This window comes from Dendrobium catenatum, unplaced genomic scaffold (assembly GCF_001605985.2).
Source record: "Dendrobium catenatum unplaced genomic scaffold, ASM160598v2 fragScaff_scaffold_1341, whole genome shotgun sequence".
Lineage (NCBI taxonomy): Eukaryota > Viridiplantae > Streptophyta > Magnoliopsida > Asparagales > Orchidaceae > Dendrobium > Dendrobium catenatum.
This window is the reverse complement of record NW_021319803.1, coordinates 146,813-164,787: the sequence shown is the minus strand read 5'-3', so window position 1 is coordinate 164,787 and position 17,975 is coordinate 146,813. Positions and strand designations below refer to the sequence as shown.

General features: G+C 35.3%; 1 protein-coding gene across 2 annotated transcripts in view; it reads left to right on the top strand.

The window, feature by feature from the left end:
• The first annotated feature begins 7,195 nt into the window (after positions 1–7,195).
• The window catches only part of LOC110114641 (serine/threonine-protein kinase D6PK), a 28,423-nt gene continuing 17,643 nt past the window's right edge, over positions 7,196–17,975 (top strand). For both annotated transcript variants that reach the window (XM_020847584.2, XM_020847585.2), the window contains exon 1: positions 7,196–7,525. The gene's annotated coding sequence lies outside the window, so the exon portion shown is untranslated. The remainder of the gene's footprint in view (positions 7,526–17,975) is intronic.

The following is a 17,975-nucleotide window of genomic DNA, read 5'->3' as shown; positions in this document are numbered from 1 at the left end:
GTGAGTGTGTAAGATTTTATTAATGCAGAGTATTGTACTTATTTTTTTGATAAAATGTTTAAAATATATTATGGATGTATGACTCAACATTTGAATAAATAAATCCAAGTGATCCTATAATAATTATCAATATAACAACAACATCAAGTCTTTATCCTACTACATGGTGTCGACTACACGAATCCCTTTTCTCCATTATGTTATGTTAAGAGTCAAATTCTCATTTAAATCTAAAAAAAAAGGTCATTAGGTCTACCTCTACCTTTCTTGACATAAGCTAAATCTAACTCATCTACTTTTCTAACCGGGTCATCGAAAGGCCGCCGTTTTATGTGACCAAATCATCTAAGGCGACTCTCTCAAGCCTTATCTTCCACTGGAGCTACTCCAACCTTTTCATGTATATGCTCATTTCGTATCCTGTCTCCAAGTGTAAAGTCACTCATCCATCTAAGTATCCTCAACTCTGCAACACTTAACTGAATATTATTCTTCTTTTTTAATGGCCAACATTCTGCACCATAAAACATGATAGATCTCACCACCATCTTATAAATTTTTCCTTTTAGTTTGAGGGGGACTTTTCTATCGCACAACAAGCCTAATGCATTCCACTTCAACCATCCAACTTGAATTCTGCTAATAATATTCTCATCTATTTCACCGTCTTTCTGAACAATAGACCCAAAATATCTATAATAATTATCAATATGATAAGAATTGAATTATAGCCCTAAATATCTGAGTGAAGAAGATCAAATAGGTGAAAAGAAGAAGGAAATATATAATGGTGTTCACATAATTCATTAGAAGCATTGATTTTACTCTAGGTTTTCCTTGAGCTGGGCATGTTCTTAACTATTTGGGCTTTTTCCCTATCTAGAAATAATTCTACTCTCATATGCATATTTATGATACGAACTCATTATGTTTTCTTTCTTTAAAGATGGTAAGATTTAGCTAATTAGCAGGTCTGTATTTGATTAATCTTCACCTCAGCATTCAATTCTCAAAATTTTTACCTGTTTGTTCATAACAGTCTTTCTGAACTTTCTGTGATCTATTTACCTTCAATTATTAACTTTTCATTTGAATTCCAATTGTTTCGTCGATGGATATATTTAAGCTTTGTTTGGGACAGCTTTCTTATAATTTTTTAGTACACGAATTTTTAGAACTAACAATTCTTGTATTAGAACGCTACTTTAAAAAGTAATAAGAAAGCTGTCACAAACTTTTCAGTACAAAAATCTGTTGCCTGCAACTATTACTCCATTAGCAATTTTGAGAAGGCTAAGGCTTCGTTTGGGATGATTTTCTTGCTGTTTTTTAAAGCAGCTTTCAAATACAAAAATTAAATTTTTTTACTAGAAAATTGCTTTAAAAAATTGAAATAAAGTCATTCCAAATGAAGCCTTACTTCCAGCCATTGCTTCAAGACCTAATAATAGCTGCATTCCAGCTTTTGAAAAAGCTGTTTCTTCCTGTAGCAGAAGACCTAGAGGTTAGATATCAAGGGAAGCTTCTCACAAATCTTCTTGAATGGCTTTGTTTGGGACAGCTAAGAAATTTTGGTATTAATAAACTGGTTTAAAAAGTAACAAAAAAGTTGTCCCGAGCAGGGGCGGATCCAGTTTCTTTTTTAAGGGTGGGCAAAAAAAATTTTTTGGGTGGGGGATGGGCAAAGATGCTTAGGATTGATAAAATGAGGGCAAAAATTTTTTTTGAGAGGGGGCAAAATACCTAAAATACCAAAAATATTCCAAACTATTCCCCTTAAAATTAAAAAAAAAAAAAAATTGAGGGGGGCATTTGCCCCCCGTCAAGTCAATGGGGATCCGCCCATGGTCCCGAGTGAAGTCATTGTGATGAGCAAGGCTTGATATTAACATATCATTCAAACAATCTTTGTTGAGTGATGCACAACTTATCGCTCGATATTTAATTTAAAGTTTGCATTGCTTTCAATGAAAATTTTTGAATTCAATTTATATGAAATTAGATGACCTAAGTTTAAGTTTGTTGATTAAAGAATGTTTTGATCATTGGTACATGTAGCTCAACTTTTGATTTTTTTTTTTATAGTTTATCCTTCCTAACAAATACTATCAGGTTTGATAGTTTGATCATTATTTTTGGTTAAAATCCGCACAGGGGCCTACACGTTCTATAAAAAAGAAGTACAACTCCTTAAAGGATCAGAAGCTCTCTAAAAGCATTTGAAATAAAATCTATTGAGCATGAGATCCTATCTATTACAATAAGAAAGAAAAAAGAAAGCTAAATAACATAACTCAAAACAACAAGCAAAACGACAAACAAACGATCAGCAACAATCTTCAGCAATGCCAGCAAGACAAACCTGCAATCAGCCGAAAGGTTCCGAAGCGAGGAAGAAACAACCTGCAACAGAGCAAAAGATCCAAAACACAAAACTAGCAGAGAATCCAAACAAACACCCAAGCAGCCAAGAACCCCAACAAAGCCAACAATTCATGCTATTTAGGGCTTCCTTATTGATTGTCTTCTATCATGATTGAGCTAAAGTTTAAAAGCTGATAACTATCATGATGGATCCACAAGATTAAATGGTTTTTTAGTATATGATGCTTGATAAAAATTTTGGTGAGAGAGAGAGAGTGGTGATCGATATGCAGAACTCTAATATAATGAGAGATTATTAAAACACAAATTTTGAATTTAGTCCTACATCAAGCTATTGAAAAATATATTGGTAAAAAAATATCAAGTTGTTAGATCTCACATATAAAATTAAACCGTTCAGTTGAAAAAAAGATTGACAACTGATGTAAACAGTCAAACTTTGATCCTATTTGATTTATACTCCATAATAGTTAACTCTTATGAGTAGAACGAATATCACCTCTTACTAAAATTTTTATTTGAATTAATTTCTTTCGTTTGGGACGATTTTTTTACTGCTTTTTAAAGCAGCTTTCTAGTACAAAATATTTCATGAACTAGAAATTTTTGTACTAGAAAGCTGCTTTAGAAAGTATTAAAGAAAGCCGCCCCAAATGAAGCCTTAAAAACAAGAAGAGACAATAACAACAAAATCATCATCAAGCTTGTGTACCCACTCTGTGAGGTCGGTTACATGAATCCTTTTTCTCTATTGTGTCCTATTAAAAGTGAAATTCTCGTTTAAATCTAATAAAGAAAGATCATTTCTAATATTTTCTAACCAAGTCCTTTCGGATTACCTCTACCTTTCTTAACATAAGTCAAATCTAATACCTCTACTTTTATAACCGGGTCATCAGAAAGATGCCATTTTATGTGTTCAAACCATCTAAGGCGACTCTCTCTAATCTTATCTTCCACTGATGCTACTCCAACTTTTTCACGTATATGCTCATTTCGTACCCTATCTCTAAGGGTAAAGCGACTCATCTACAAGAACATCTTCATCTCTACAACACTTAACTTAGTATTATGCTTCTCTTTTAATACAAGAAGAGACAAATAAAAATTCAAATTTTAAATGGAAAAGATGTTACTGTAGCTGATGTCTGCCTCATCATAGTGAGATCCTCTTGGATCTTGGTCTCTGTAAGCCTGATTTCTTTGTTTATTAGGAGCAGGTTGGTGGTTAAGAATCTCTCAGAGAGCACAGTTAGCTAATTAAGCATCTGCTTACTTGAGGTAAATTTGCCACTTGTTTCTGTTTAGAATATTAATTCCTGTATATATAATTCTTACTTAATACTGATGTTAATCTATGTAGTAAACAAAGATAGTTAAAAAAAAATGTTTATGTATGTTGAAAATTTTGAATAGCTGAATGAATCAAAATTATATGCTATCTTCATCAAAAATATAAATTATAACTATTTCTCAATAAGACTATTTTAATTATTAAGACTTTGTTTGAGATAGATTTCTTATTACTTCTAAAAGCAGTTTTCTAGTATAAAATTTTTAATTTTTGTACTAAAAAGTTGCTTTAAGAAGCAATAAGAAAACCATATCAAACGAAGTCTTGGGACGGCTTTCTTACTATTTCTTAAAGCAGCTTTCTAATACAAAAATTTTAATTTTTGTAATAGAAAATTGTTTTAAGAAGCAATAAAAAGCCGTCTCAAACGAAGCCTAAATCTTACGATTATATAAAAAATATGCTTAAAAGTTTTGTATTTTTCAAATGTATTTTTTCTTCTCTTTGATATTGTATGTAGTAGTTTATAAAGTTGGTCAAAAATCTATGAGTTTATGGTAATAATGTCATATATCACTGTAAAAAGGCAACATTAACAGCACAATTGCACCAAATTAAGCCAAAAGAAGCATTGAGATCTATGTCTAATTATCAATTAAGGTTTAATGCTCTTCATATGCTAAAGCTTCCAATATTCAAAAATAAAAAGATAAGTTTTATTTGTGACATCTTTCTTACTACTTTCTAAAGCATTTTTTTAGCACAAGAACTAAAAATTTGCGTACTAAAAAGCTGCTTTAAAAAGCAGAAAGAAAATTTTCCCAAACGAAGCCTAAAATTCTGCAAGATAAAGTCGTTTTTATGCTAACCATGCAGTAATAACAGTAACATATTGGAAGATAGAAGAAATGAAAGCATTTGGCTACACACTAAAGGAATCCCTTATGAGATTGAATCCAATCTTATAGAGTAAGAACATAATAGCAGTAAGTCACCAACTACATAACAAGATCTAATTAATAGCATAGAATAAGAAAGTTGTAGCAGTGAGTTAGTACTTACTATTAAAGATTTAAGCAATAAAGAAAATTACCATATACTAATGAAGAAAATTAATAAATTTTTACTACTTAGTAAAATGATTAGAATGTCCTATATTTAACTCTGTTTGCACTAAGATTTGGCTGATAATTAATGAATAATGATTATGCTAAATGCGTATTTAGCTTCCTTTCAATTAAGAGGAGGTAACACTTCCCACGTAGTGAAAATCTCGCTAAAACTTTTATAGAGGGATTTCATACAACAATCATAAGTGTGTATATATTTATATATACACTTAAGGTTTTGTTTGCGACAGTTTTCTAACTGCTTTTTAAAGCATTTTTTTTAGTAAACAAATCTTTTGAACTAAAAATTTTTGTAGTAAAAATCTGCTTTATAAAACAGTAAAAAAGCTGTCCCAAACAAATCATAACACTTAAACTTGAAAGCAAAAAATAAAGAGTTCCTCATGCAAACTTCTATAGGAAATTCTTTATAGGATATTGGTTGCAATGGAGCTATGATGGATATATGATATAGTGAGCTTTTATACAATATTAGTTAGGTTTGAAGATATATGATATTTTTGAAAACATGTGAGTTAAATGTTTCAAAATGAGCTATTAGGAGGTTCAGGTTTCGTTTGAGATGGCTTATTTACTGCTTCTTATAACAGTTTTTTAGTTAAAAATTTTTAATTTTTGTAAAAAAAACTGTCTTAAGAAGCAGTAAGAAAGTCGTCCCAAATGAAACCTTAATGAGCTTTTTATTAGTTATCAAGCATCTAATATGTTTTACAATTCAACTTCACTTTTCTAAGCTAGTGGAGGGTAGAGTAAAATTTATTCAAGTGTTGTATATTTTAATCTACCGACCCTCGAAAATCATAGTCGGATTGATCGATATATGCTCTCAATATAGTGAACACCTCAAAGATCATTTTAGTTGAACTGCTTTATACTAAATTTTGAACTAAAGTCACTCAATATCAGCTTAGAATTTTTATTGCGTATGCCCGGTCCAAATTTACGTCCTAGTTCAACTAAAAAAATGGGCCTTATCCTTTTCAACTAAATACATAGTACAAATTAGGCTTTGTTTGGGATGACTTTTTTACTACTTTCTAAAGCAAGTTCTGTTCAAGAAATTTTTTGTACTAAAAAATTGCTTCAGAAAATAGTAAAACAGACGTCCCAAACAAAATTTTAGTTGGGACACAGCTTTGCTATCCATTACAGTACATGTACAATTACAATCAGTTGGCTCATAGGATCATGGAAATAAGAGGCAGAAACATGCATATTGGAAACTAAAATGATTATATTTAATATGATTAAAATATGAACCGTTCAAAATTAAATGGATATTTATGAATATTAAATTCAACAATAAATTTATATAAATCAAATATATATATATATATAAAGAGAGAGAGAGAAGGCTGCAAGAGAGAGAAAGATAGCCTTCTACAGACCAATTATAAAGAATGATTCTGCGACATAGACAAGAGTTCCCCAACCGAATGCTAAACGAGTGTATGGAGTCGTTCCGTCGCTCCGACCGAATGCGAAAATTTCCGCCATTTAATCGCAGGTGAACAGTGAGACGTCAATATTGGCGTCGCACTGTTCACTCACGCCATTTTTTGCTCTCAACCGGAAAAACACGTGAAAGGGAGAGCGATCGTTAACTTCTCAAAAACACCTAAACATGGCGTTCGATTGGAGCATCAACCGCGCCATTTTGAAGTTTTGCGTTACTTTGCCGTGAAAAATGAAGTTTTCGGTTGGAGATGCCCTTATGAACGCTAAAAATGAAATTAAGTTTATAATACATCACTTGAGCCTTGATTTTTATGCTAAAATATGCACACGTGGTCGTCTATCTTTGACGTGGCTTAAAATGTCTCTTGTGAGTGCCAAGTGGAGTTGGCGAGTCCTTGGGGACGAGCGAGTGCCCTTAATAAATAATAGAAGACTAAGGTTTTGTTTGAGATGACTTTCTTATTATCTCTTAAAACAGTTTTAGAATATAAAAATTTTATTTGTTGTACGAAAGAAATGTTTTAAGAAGTAATAAGAAAGTCATCCCAAACTAAATCTAAGTTTCTTGAACGGGTCCTTGAACACCTTTGGAGAGTCCATGAAGGTGAATGATCCCAGATAGGAGGCAGATTCCTATATAAATTTATAATAAAATTTATTTTATTTTTAATTATCTTGTAAAAAAATTAAAAATAAAAAAAATCCTTAAATATGAATTTTATAATATTTTATACTAATAAAAGAATTAAATAAAAAACAATTTTTTTTGAGAAATTAATAAAAAACAATCGATGAGCATAATAAAATATAAATATAAACCTGTTGTACTGTTCATACTCGTATGCTGCACCGTAGCTATCATCCACGTGGGCTTTTGATCTGATCCAAAGCGGTATAGATAATTTGATATCCAATCGATCTTCTCAGTTTTTTTTTTCTTTTTTTAATTCGCTGAAATTTGGCCAAAACAATTCTCCATTTCTTCTGAGTTCTGTCCTGATTTTTGGTTTTTACCGCACACCGACACTGCTCCTCCTCGTGATGAGAGTTACCCTCTGCCGCTCTGCTCCGTCCCTCTTCCGCTCCACTCGCAATTCCGACCTAACCCTAAAAATAACAATGGCCCCGTCTCCGATGAAGCATTAAGTAGCATTTCCTCGAAGAAAGCCCTAGTCTTTCCACGGGATTGGCGTCTCTAGGTTTTCGAGGTGGTCTCGCTTTTCAATCTGTCGGCGTTGGCGGCGTTTTAGTGGTGCTGGTATGGTGTCGTTCTTCAAATCTCTTTTCTACGAGTTTGGAAGTCCATTTTGTTTTACTCGTTGATTGATGCATTTCTCGTGTTTGTTGTTACAATGTGCTGATTATCTTGGTTCCGTGAGTGGATGTTTGGATTGTGCTTCGTAATAGTTTGATTTCTTAGCATTTCCTGGTCGCGAATGATGACGACCTAAGAGGATCTGTGCTTCCACTTCGTTTTTTTTTAACGTTTTGTAATGGGGAGGAACATGGGTGAAATGCGTGCAGTGGGGCTCGAGCTACGCACAGCTTGAGTTGAGCTGGAGCTCGACTAGGTAATCTAGTACAAGTTCGAGTTTGAGCTCAAAATTTTCTTTTAAAAGAGAAATTGAGAAGGTAATGGAGAATCAAAGAAGTTGTGGCGATGAATCTATTGTAAAAAGGGAAGTACTCAACACACTCAACGATTTACCTTATTTTCAACACAATTTCTCTGCAATGTGTCATAAAAAAGTGATGTGAACCTACTATCTTCTCGTGTATTATGCTCCTTTTATGTTTGAGACGCCACCTAAATTTGAGGCTTGAAAATGTAATGAACTTGTCAGTGTGGGAGAAATTTCTCATATTAGCTTTGTAACTTAGCCTTTGAATATATATATTTTCAACTATATTTTATATCAATTTTTTGAAATATTTACTCACATAACATTAGTTTTTTAAATTTATAATACTAACACTTATATCAATTTTAGAACTACTAAAATGTGCATTTTTGAATCCTACAATCAAATTGGTAGAAATTTGATGAAAGGGAAAAATATATATTGATATTTTGTTGTGCATCTTAATATGCGGACAAGAATTGGAAATATGGAGGCAGAAGGGTGTTAGTTTTATAATTAGCCAATATTTGGTTGCTATCAAGTCGGTGAACAAGATGATGAGATCACTAGGGAATTACTTTAGCTTAATTTGTTGGTTTGTAAAACATGACACAAGCTTTTTATTGAGCCGAGCTTGAATTGGCTCACAAGTCGGCTTTGGCTTTATTAGAATGCTTGGTAAGAACATAATGGAAAGGTAGATTAAGTTTGTTGCAATTGAATATCAATCTTCTGTTTGAACGGGTAAAGTTTGTGCCCGTTTTATCAAAATATAGTGTATCTTTGGCCATGGAATTCTTTTTGCTGAAGTTCAGAAGTTTGGAATTCATTAATATGCCCTCAATATCTCTTACCAGTTGATTTACTATGTTAATTTTAGCTTTGTTTTTTGGGTTTTCTTATTGATCGGATAGATTTTGTGGAACTTCTTCTCTGAAGTTATCCGAGATGGCCAGTTTGATTTGAAGAGTTTTATTCTTCGTTTGAATTGGAATAGTTAAATATTGTATGTTGAGTTGATTTTTAGTGGGCTAACTAAATATTGGTTGTCATCTTAAAAAAATTGTCTTAAACAGAATCTGCTCAACTTAGTTATTTTTTACTTTTACTTTTTTCGAACATTTATGCGCTCAAAATTGCTAAATTGATTGTGGCTTTGCTGTTTAGAAATGCCAAGGGCATGCTTTTAACATATCAATCGTTTTCATGCTGCTAAGTGTTTTATCACGATGCACTAAAAGAGTGTCAAAAAGAACTGAATGCTTCTGTAGCTAGGTTACAGTTTACCTATTTACTTTGTAAACAACATTATTGGCAAATGGCTTGCGTGATCTAAAGAGTACTCTCAAGTATGTGAATCAACTTATATAATTTGCATCATCTTATAGAGCATGTATCAAAGAGTTCTAGCTCAAATGGTATGCTCCTTATTTTAGGGTTGAGGTTGCAAGTTCAAGTCCGATCTATGATCTACGGTATGCCCTTGTTTTTTAGTGTAGAGATTACAAGTTTGATCAATGGTTGCTTTGACCATTGTTGATACTTTTCTTCGATGCCAACCATCGATTGGTGTCGTTGCATATTGTTGATCTCCACTGAACGTTGTTGACACTTGTCATTTGTCATTTATTGTCATTCATTGTTGATCGATGCCAACATCTTCCTTCTTTGGTTTGTTACCTCCCACCATCATTCTAAGCCAATATTATTTGTTTTTCAAAATTCTATAAAATTCTCCATCGCCATCACAATAGACACCCACCTACCAAAAATTCAGGCCTCATGATTCTGCCTTCCTTGATGACTGAAAAGGGTGGTATGTTGTAATTTTTGACTTACATGGTGGAGTACCTTCAACTAAGTTAAGCCTGTGATTTTTCTTTTTCATGATTTTTCACATAAAAATGTTTTCTTAGGAACTACAATCTATTTATATGTGTTTGTGCAGGATTTTAATGTAATATTAAGATTATGAACTCCCCCTATGGCACCATGGGTATTTTAGAATGTATAATTTGACATTGTTTGTGGGAACCATTCTAATCATTATAGGCTCTACACCTGCCCAATGTCCACTATGTGTAACACTTACAATAATAGAGCTTATCGCTCCATCTCATCACTCCGAGAACCAATCCTTCAAATAAGGATGCCATGCCACTATTCTTCTCTTGCCCAACATACCTGAACCTCTTGGTGGTACCTGTTCTTGCATGTTCCTAGAAGTTCGCATTCGTAAGATTGAGGAATCTTAAAATAAGACCCTTTAGCTCTCATGGGAGGCATAATATATTGTTTAAAATTGCGCAATATGAGGCTTGCCTTGAGGCCCGACTCTATGCAATTACATTGAAAAATGCCTCGAGGCTTATTCCTTGAACCTTTTTATGAGGCTTGCGCCTCAACTTGGCCGAGGTCCGCCTTGAAAAGCGCCTCGCCTCGCTGGCATGAGGCGATGTGCCTCATCCGACTCCGGTGTGGTCGTTCGACTTCATGCCTTTGAGCGACTTTCCCCTCCTGTAGAACCGGAAGTTACACATTTTGATCGGAAGCAAGCACAGGGGCTTACTGACAGTGAAGGTAACTTTCTACCTCTCACGCGTATCTTCGGCCATATCTCCCAAATTCGCCAAATAGAGAGAGTGGAGAGGGAGAGATCATTTATTTTAATTAGTTTAATTAATTAACTAATATTAATTATAATTAATTTAATAATTACCTTTAATTATAATTAATTATTAATTATACTAATTATAATTAATTATAATTAAATATTATTAATTATATTTAACTCTTAATTATCATTAATTATTATTAATTATAATTAGGCATGACTAATTATAATTAATAAATTAATTATAATTGAATAGTTAAATATTATTAATTTTAATTAATTATTTAAATATAGTTATTATAATTAAATAACATTAATTATAATTGAATATAATTAATGAATTAGTTATAATTATATGATTAATTAATTATTATTAATTGCAAATGCTCCTCCCGCCTCGGTTTCCGTGCCCTCCACCGCTAGTCCGGCGGTCTTCAAGGTATAAATTTCTAACCTAAACCCTGTCCTCGACGTGCTTGATGCACTGGTGGACCTTTTATACGCGCTCTTGTAGCATGGTGAGGGGGAACCTAGTGCAACAGGTGCGACGAGGTGGGTAAGCCTTATACGCGCTCTTGTAGCGTGGTGGGGACTGTCCTCGACCTCGACATCGACGCCAACGACTGCTACGCAAAGGTATGATGTTCCAAATCCCACTCTCGATGTTTGTAGCGGACCGAGGAACCATCTATACGCGCTCTTGTAGCACGGTAGGAGGGAGCCCAGTGCGATGCATACGAGGAGGTGGGTAAGTCCTATACGCGCTCTTGTAGCGTGGTGGGTAAGTCACTGGTGTTCTTGTACGGGTACTGTTGAAGGCCCCATACACGCTCTTGTAGCGTGGTGGGATGAAAAGATGTACGGCCGTGGTGTCTAAGGACACCTACCATACACTCTCGAGTAGCGTGGTGGGAAGGCCCAGCTCCCCTACATTTCCCCAAAACGGGGGATATGTCGGGGTGCTGTCGAAATTTTCACTGAAATGCATAAGACTTAAAACAATTTGAAGACATCATTCGAGCAGCAATACGAAGGACAACAGAGGACTCGTACTTGAACTGAAAGCATAGAACTTGTTGGACTCAAACGAACAGTGGACTTGAGGACTTGTACTTGAACACAAATCAAAATGAATTCAATTCAAACTTGAACAAAATACAATTTGGAATTCAACATAATACAAGGACCTGACTCAAACTCAAGTGAACTCAGACTCAATTTGAAAATGAAATGGATTAAACCAGACTACTTGAACTTGCATTCTGGATTCAAATTGAACACTAATGGTCTGAACAATTTGAACTTGAGCGAGTACTTGAATTGAACCAAGACTTAAACTTGAATGGAGTTTGAACTCAAGAAGACCACAAGGAATCCAAGCATGGGTTGGACTCGAACAAGAATTTGAATTCACACTTGAACTCATGCTATACAACATTAAGTGGGAGTTGCAGACTCGATGAACCCGAGTCTAAGTGAAACTTAACTCGGACTCAATTATATACAAGGGAATTCGCTTGAATCATGTGCAAAGGAGCTCAAATTACAGGAGCATTCGTACAGTCAAAAATGATTCAAAGTACGTTACAAGACCTCAATGCATGAATTCTTACAACAATCCCTGCCAGTGCCTGTAGATTGAGATGGCAATGCCGGCGTTCAATAGCCCGTCCCTACAAGCAAGTACAATCAACAAGCCCACCTGAGATTTGTGAAAGGTGGATATGATGTATAAATAATGGGTCTTCTACAAACACTTCCAGGAGGTCGTAGTGGATACAACGATCTCCTACAAATGAACATGAGCCACTTGTGGATAATAACAATGGATATTTCATAGGTACAATGAACCACTTTGGGCATAAGTACATATATCACCTACGATAATGGTGATTAAGCTCTTCAAGTACGCTGGGTACAAGAGCAACTCGATGTACGAAAAAGGACATCCCTTGCAGAAGGGAGGAGATGTTTTAACAAATTAGAACTAAACCTCTTGGTGTTCCAAAATTTCTTCTTGACCCTACACTTAAGAAGAAAACAGTGCTTGCATCTACTAATATCAAAAATGACAAGTCTACTACACTAAAGATCTTGGAAGAAGATCTTTTCAAGACAGCAGTAATTGATTTCAAAGTCCAGAAGAACCTCTCCCCGGTGAATGAGAAAGGGAGAGTCAACATCAAGATCATACCGCCACCGGATCTGCAACACTTATACAAGCAGACAGAAGACGTCTATAATCTATAACGCACCGCCACCGGATTCGCAACACTCGTACTAGCGGACAAAAATTGTGTATAAGCTCTCAAATGAAATGTTGTGTACTCAAATGACGATTACTTGCACAACTATAATTATTTTGGTGTACCCCTGCACGTGCACTATAAATTGTATACACATAGGTACACTAAAGGGGAAAATACAATCTCGACCCGCATGGGCCCCGACGAGCGTGTTATTGGTACACACGTGACGTTTAGGGATGCTGCGCGGGTTAATAAGTGAATTCAAGTTCGAACCCGATTCTTCTATACGGATCAATAGGAGTCGACAAAGTTCGAACCAACAAACAAGTATATGGTCGCGACGACTGGTATATTTGTTTTACTGCATTCATATTTGGCTGTCAAGGCCTATAACAATGAGAATTCATTAACAAAAGGCACAAAGCCTACAAAGCCCGATCCTCCTATGCAGGTCGAACCATCGGATAAATATGCGGTTACGAAGTTGACCGAAATATTTATCTTATATATTCATATTAGGCCTTCAAGGTCTATAATAAAAGAAGTTCATTCTCAAAGTCATAAAGCCTACGAAACCCGATCCTCTGTCGATAACTCGACAGAGTTGACAAGGTTCAAAGCATAAATATTTTCAAATGACCCCAAACACCTCGATGATGGCCGCGTTGATTGAAGATCATAACTGGAGGGGTTAATTTTGGGCATTTTTCAAATGTCTCCCAAAAATTCACACAAAATCCAAACTCCACAAAGTCCAAAACTCAACAAATCCCAAATTCCAAGATATTTAAATTCGAAACCATCCATCAATCACTCAAAGCAAAATTCATCCACCATTCGCAACAGTTTGTCGAGGTGGATAAATTCAAATATAACTTCAGCTCACATAGAGCTAATGCCTAGTTGAAAATATTACTAGGATCCATTCTCAAATAATCTCCTGTCAGTAAGGACGTGGCACGTGTCCTCAAACCGGCGGTTTTACCGCCAAATGGCACCGCAGGATAAACGGTTATGACCCGGGGCCCTCTGAACCGAAAGGTTTTGCCACCAAATGGCACCACGAAATACCGGTTATGGCCAGAGCTTATATGTTCCTTAGTGACATCAAATCCTTGAGATATGAATCAATATGATATGATCGACAGGGCACAAAGCCCTCTATTAGCTAAGGTGGATTCAAATTTGTCCCCTTAGGCAAATATTCCCCCCAGGTCTATAAGGTCCCCTTGGACGAAGCAACCCATGGCTGCCGACAAGGGCATCCTTTCTGTCATGTTGGCGGTCAACTACCTCCTCTGACTAAAGTAGACCAGGACACATGATGGCTCAGCGACGATGGAAAACCATAGGATCTTGATCGGGTCTAACCCTCATTCCATTCCCACCATCCGCTTAAGTGCCAAGATGTGCAATGATTATTGTTTAAATATCAATTATTTCCAAATATCCTAACTTTTTCAAATTTCCAAATATCCATAACCTATGCTGCTGACTAATATGCCAGATGCATGTATTCTAATACGAACTTGATTGACGACTAGCCTTAATCGAAAGTTCTCTCTCGTTATCGGAGGGGTTAATTAACCTATAGGGGCTTGCGCCTATAGGAAACCAGAAACTTCAGGATCATTAAAGTCTTCGCAAATAGGCGAATCTCTGGTAGTGTCTTATCTACAAACCTCATCTCCTTCCAAATTTCCCCGGAACCTATTCCGTTAAAACTCCCTCGCCTGAATAAAAGGACAAAAACATTCAGTGCGGCGCGGAGGCCGGGCCAATTTTCGGAGCCCACAGGATTTATGTGATGTTTTAAGAGAAGTGTCACTCTTTTTTATTTATTGAAAATTATAAATTATATTTCCCAAAATGGAATTTGAAAGTATTTCCAAACTAGTAGGGATATTTAATGTCCAAGATACTAAGGTTGCTTAAGTTCAACTTAGCAAAAAACTCAAAGAGAAATAACCAATGTAATCAACAAAACTCCTTTATAATAACTTTGAGAAACTTTTGGAGAACACAAATAGACTAATGAACACTAAAATTCGAATTTGAAAAGTTAGGGATCATCCAAAAATACCCAAAGCAACAAGAAAAAGTTTTAGGTTTTAGGGCAAAAACTCAATGAGAAAAGTCAAGTAAATCCAAAACTCACATTTTTAATATATACTTTTGTAGAAAACTTGGAGAACACAAATAACTAAATTAACCACTAAAAATTCAGAAAGAAAAGTAGGGATCATCCAAAAAAACCAAAGCAACAAGAAAAGTTTAGCAAAAGAAACCAACATAAACAAACAAACACTATCCTCAGAACAACCTACTAGAGTACTCCCTCAACATGCACCGATTTAGGAATATATTTAAAATAAGGTTTAGATATGAAACCAAGGGCCACCACTGCAAAGGGGTCTAATGTCCTAACCCCAAAACTCCTCCAGCAAATTGCCACCAAAAAACCCAAACCAACATGATTTCTTACCAACGGAACCAGAAGGAAAGATACAGGTGGAGTGGAACTTGCGTAGAGAAGAAAGAGGTTTAGAGCCGAGACGAAAGGTTTGGAAAGAGGCCTCCCCGCACCAAGATTTCCAGGAGGAGGGTGTGGAAGAAGGTGGACAAAGCCTCTCAAGCTTTTCCAAGAAGAAACCCGCAGGTTTATAGCAACTTTTGCTCTTCCAAATAATTCACCCCCCTTCCTTCTCAAAAACATTCTCATATATATAGGCAATAGAGGGAACTAAAACAGCCCAATAACTGCCATAAATATCCAGCACAGGAAACAGGGCAGGAACTTTCGGTTCCAGCCATTTAGAAAACCAACCAGCAGGCAAGCCATTTAAAGCCACGGTAATAGCAACAGAGAACTTCCAAACGGGCAAAGCAAAGATCAAGAAAAAAAAGCCAACGGGTTTCCAGCCCACAAACCGAGGGCAGCAAATAAAGGGAATAAAGGCCACGGGTTTCCACCACAGAGAAACCCCAAACGCCAAACATTAAAAGCACATTGAAGAACCACGGTTCCAGCAGCCAAATGAGGGGAAAATATTGCAGCAAGCTCCAAGAGGCAAAGAAGAAGAGGAAGAGACAAGTTTCCACTCACCTAAAAAGCTTTGCACCTCATAATGAATTTAGAGCTAAACATCAGCTCATAATGAGCTACACCTCCACATGATAACAATGAGCTTGCACCACTAAAATTTCAACAACTAAAGCTCAAAACCGAAATCAGCCAAGGCTCCCATAGAACTAGAAAACAGCCCAAAGGATAAGGTGGACCCCAAAGCCAGCAAACCCAAGGTAAGCAAACCCAATCCTTTTCCTACCATGATCATTGGATTTACCACCATCATTGGATAGCATAAAATAAAATAAAAATAGCAAATATAACTAAATTTGTCCAAAACAAATAATACAAGACAAATTAAAATGCAAGACAAATTAAAATGCATCATAAGGTTAGCTAATATGTCACAAAAAAATTTATCTGATCAAGCATGAATCTTTATGCAAATTTTTAGATTGCAAAGCACCCTAAATATTTGGGTTGGAAACTTTAGCTTTTTTGTGGTCATTTAGGCTTCGTTTTCAACACTTGTAACCTACATTGCACAATTCAATGAGTCAAATCCAACTGTGTGAGATCACTTCGATTTTAAGGTAATCAGAAATTTCTCATGACCATTTAAAGGGTCAAGCATCATTCAATTTTGTATGCTTATAATCTAAATGAGCAACTTGTTGAGATGGATTCAAGAGCCCAAAAAACATCAAATCAGGAGGGATTTCTCCATATTATCTTATAAAGTGTTCATGATTATAATAGAAATGATTATAATGCCCCTATAAAGATTTATAAATAGATCTTGTTTCTACATTTGGGAAGGTTGGGAGAGGTGATATATCTAGTTCTTCGGAAGTTCTACAGCACTTGAAATCCATCATCGACTATCATTGACGCTCACCATTGATGCTTGCTTGTGATGGCCATTGACTGCCATTGACTCATGCCTTCGACTGCCATCGACATTCACTTGTATTTGTCATTGACACTTCTTTCGACTGCCATCGATGCCCACATTGGCGCCGCTAATTCCCATCACTGACACTCGCAATTGATGTTTGACTCTATTTTCGAAGCTTGTCGTCGACCACTACTAACGCCCATTATTGACCATTGTTGAATGACGTGAACTGCAATTTTTCATCATTCATTGCTGAGTAATGCCACATTTGCCCATGCTTCTCTGTTGTTGCCCACAATCAACTGACCATAATGTTCGTCATCTTTCATTGTTTTATAATTTTCTCCACTCATTGATAAGAGACTCACCTCACAGGTAGTTGTAGCCTCGTACTTTTGCCTTCTTTTAGGGCATATCATTGTAAGGTTAAGCTATATTATGAAATTATTTCAACTTGGCTAGACCATATAATTTTTCCCTTACAAGGTTTTGTAGTTGTGAACCGTAGTCTACTTATTTTTCTGTGCTTGGTCTTTGGATAACATTAAAATGAGATAGTCCCCTTTCTGCCAATGTAAATATTTTTGCATGTAGTTAACAATATTTATTTTGAGGTTATGTACAATCTAATGTATTGGCAAATTTTGGATGAGATGAACAAAGCAAGGACACTAAAGATCCAGATGGTAGTTTCCTAAATTTAATTAGGTAAAAGCTTCGCATCTTCAGATGAAAATCAAAATATGTAAAAGTTGTTCGCATTTATAAAATAATGATTGTTAAAAATGAATTTTTGTAAGAAATATAATAGTTAATCAAATAATATAATGATTAAGACCCACTAAGACGAAAGGCCAACTTACAGGAGATTTAACTGAAAGTCAATCATACATGCAATATCAATCACAATGCCTGCAAATGAAAAATGAATAAGGATAAAAGTCACGAAAGAGATCAGGCCTTATGTCGGCACAGTCTGAAAGTTTTACATTGAATTTGTCTTTAACATTTCTACTATTCTCAAAGAATTCACATTCAACAGCACGTACCTTTAAGATAATCTGATTTTTTTAACAAGATAATAAATTTTACATGCCTTATGAGTCTTATTTGTAATAAAAAAAACTTAAAATTGGTTATTTCTCAAAATCATTGAGTTAGCTTCGATCTCACAATCCTAATTTCAGTTACTATGTAAATAATGCTAAAATCGGACATCAGGAGAATAAGAAAAAAATGTAATAGCTACTGCCAG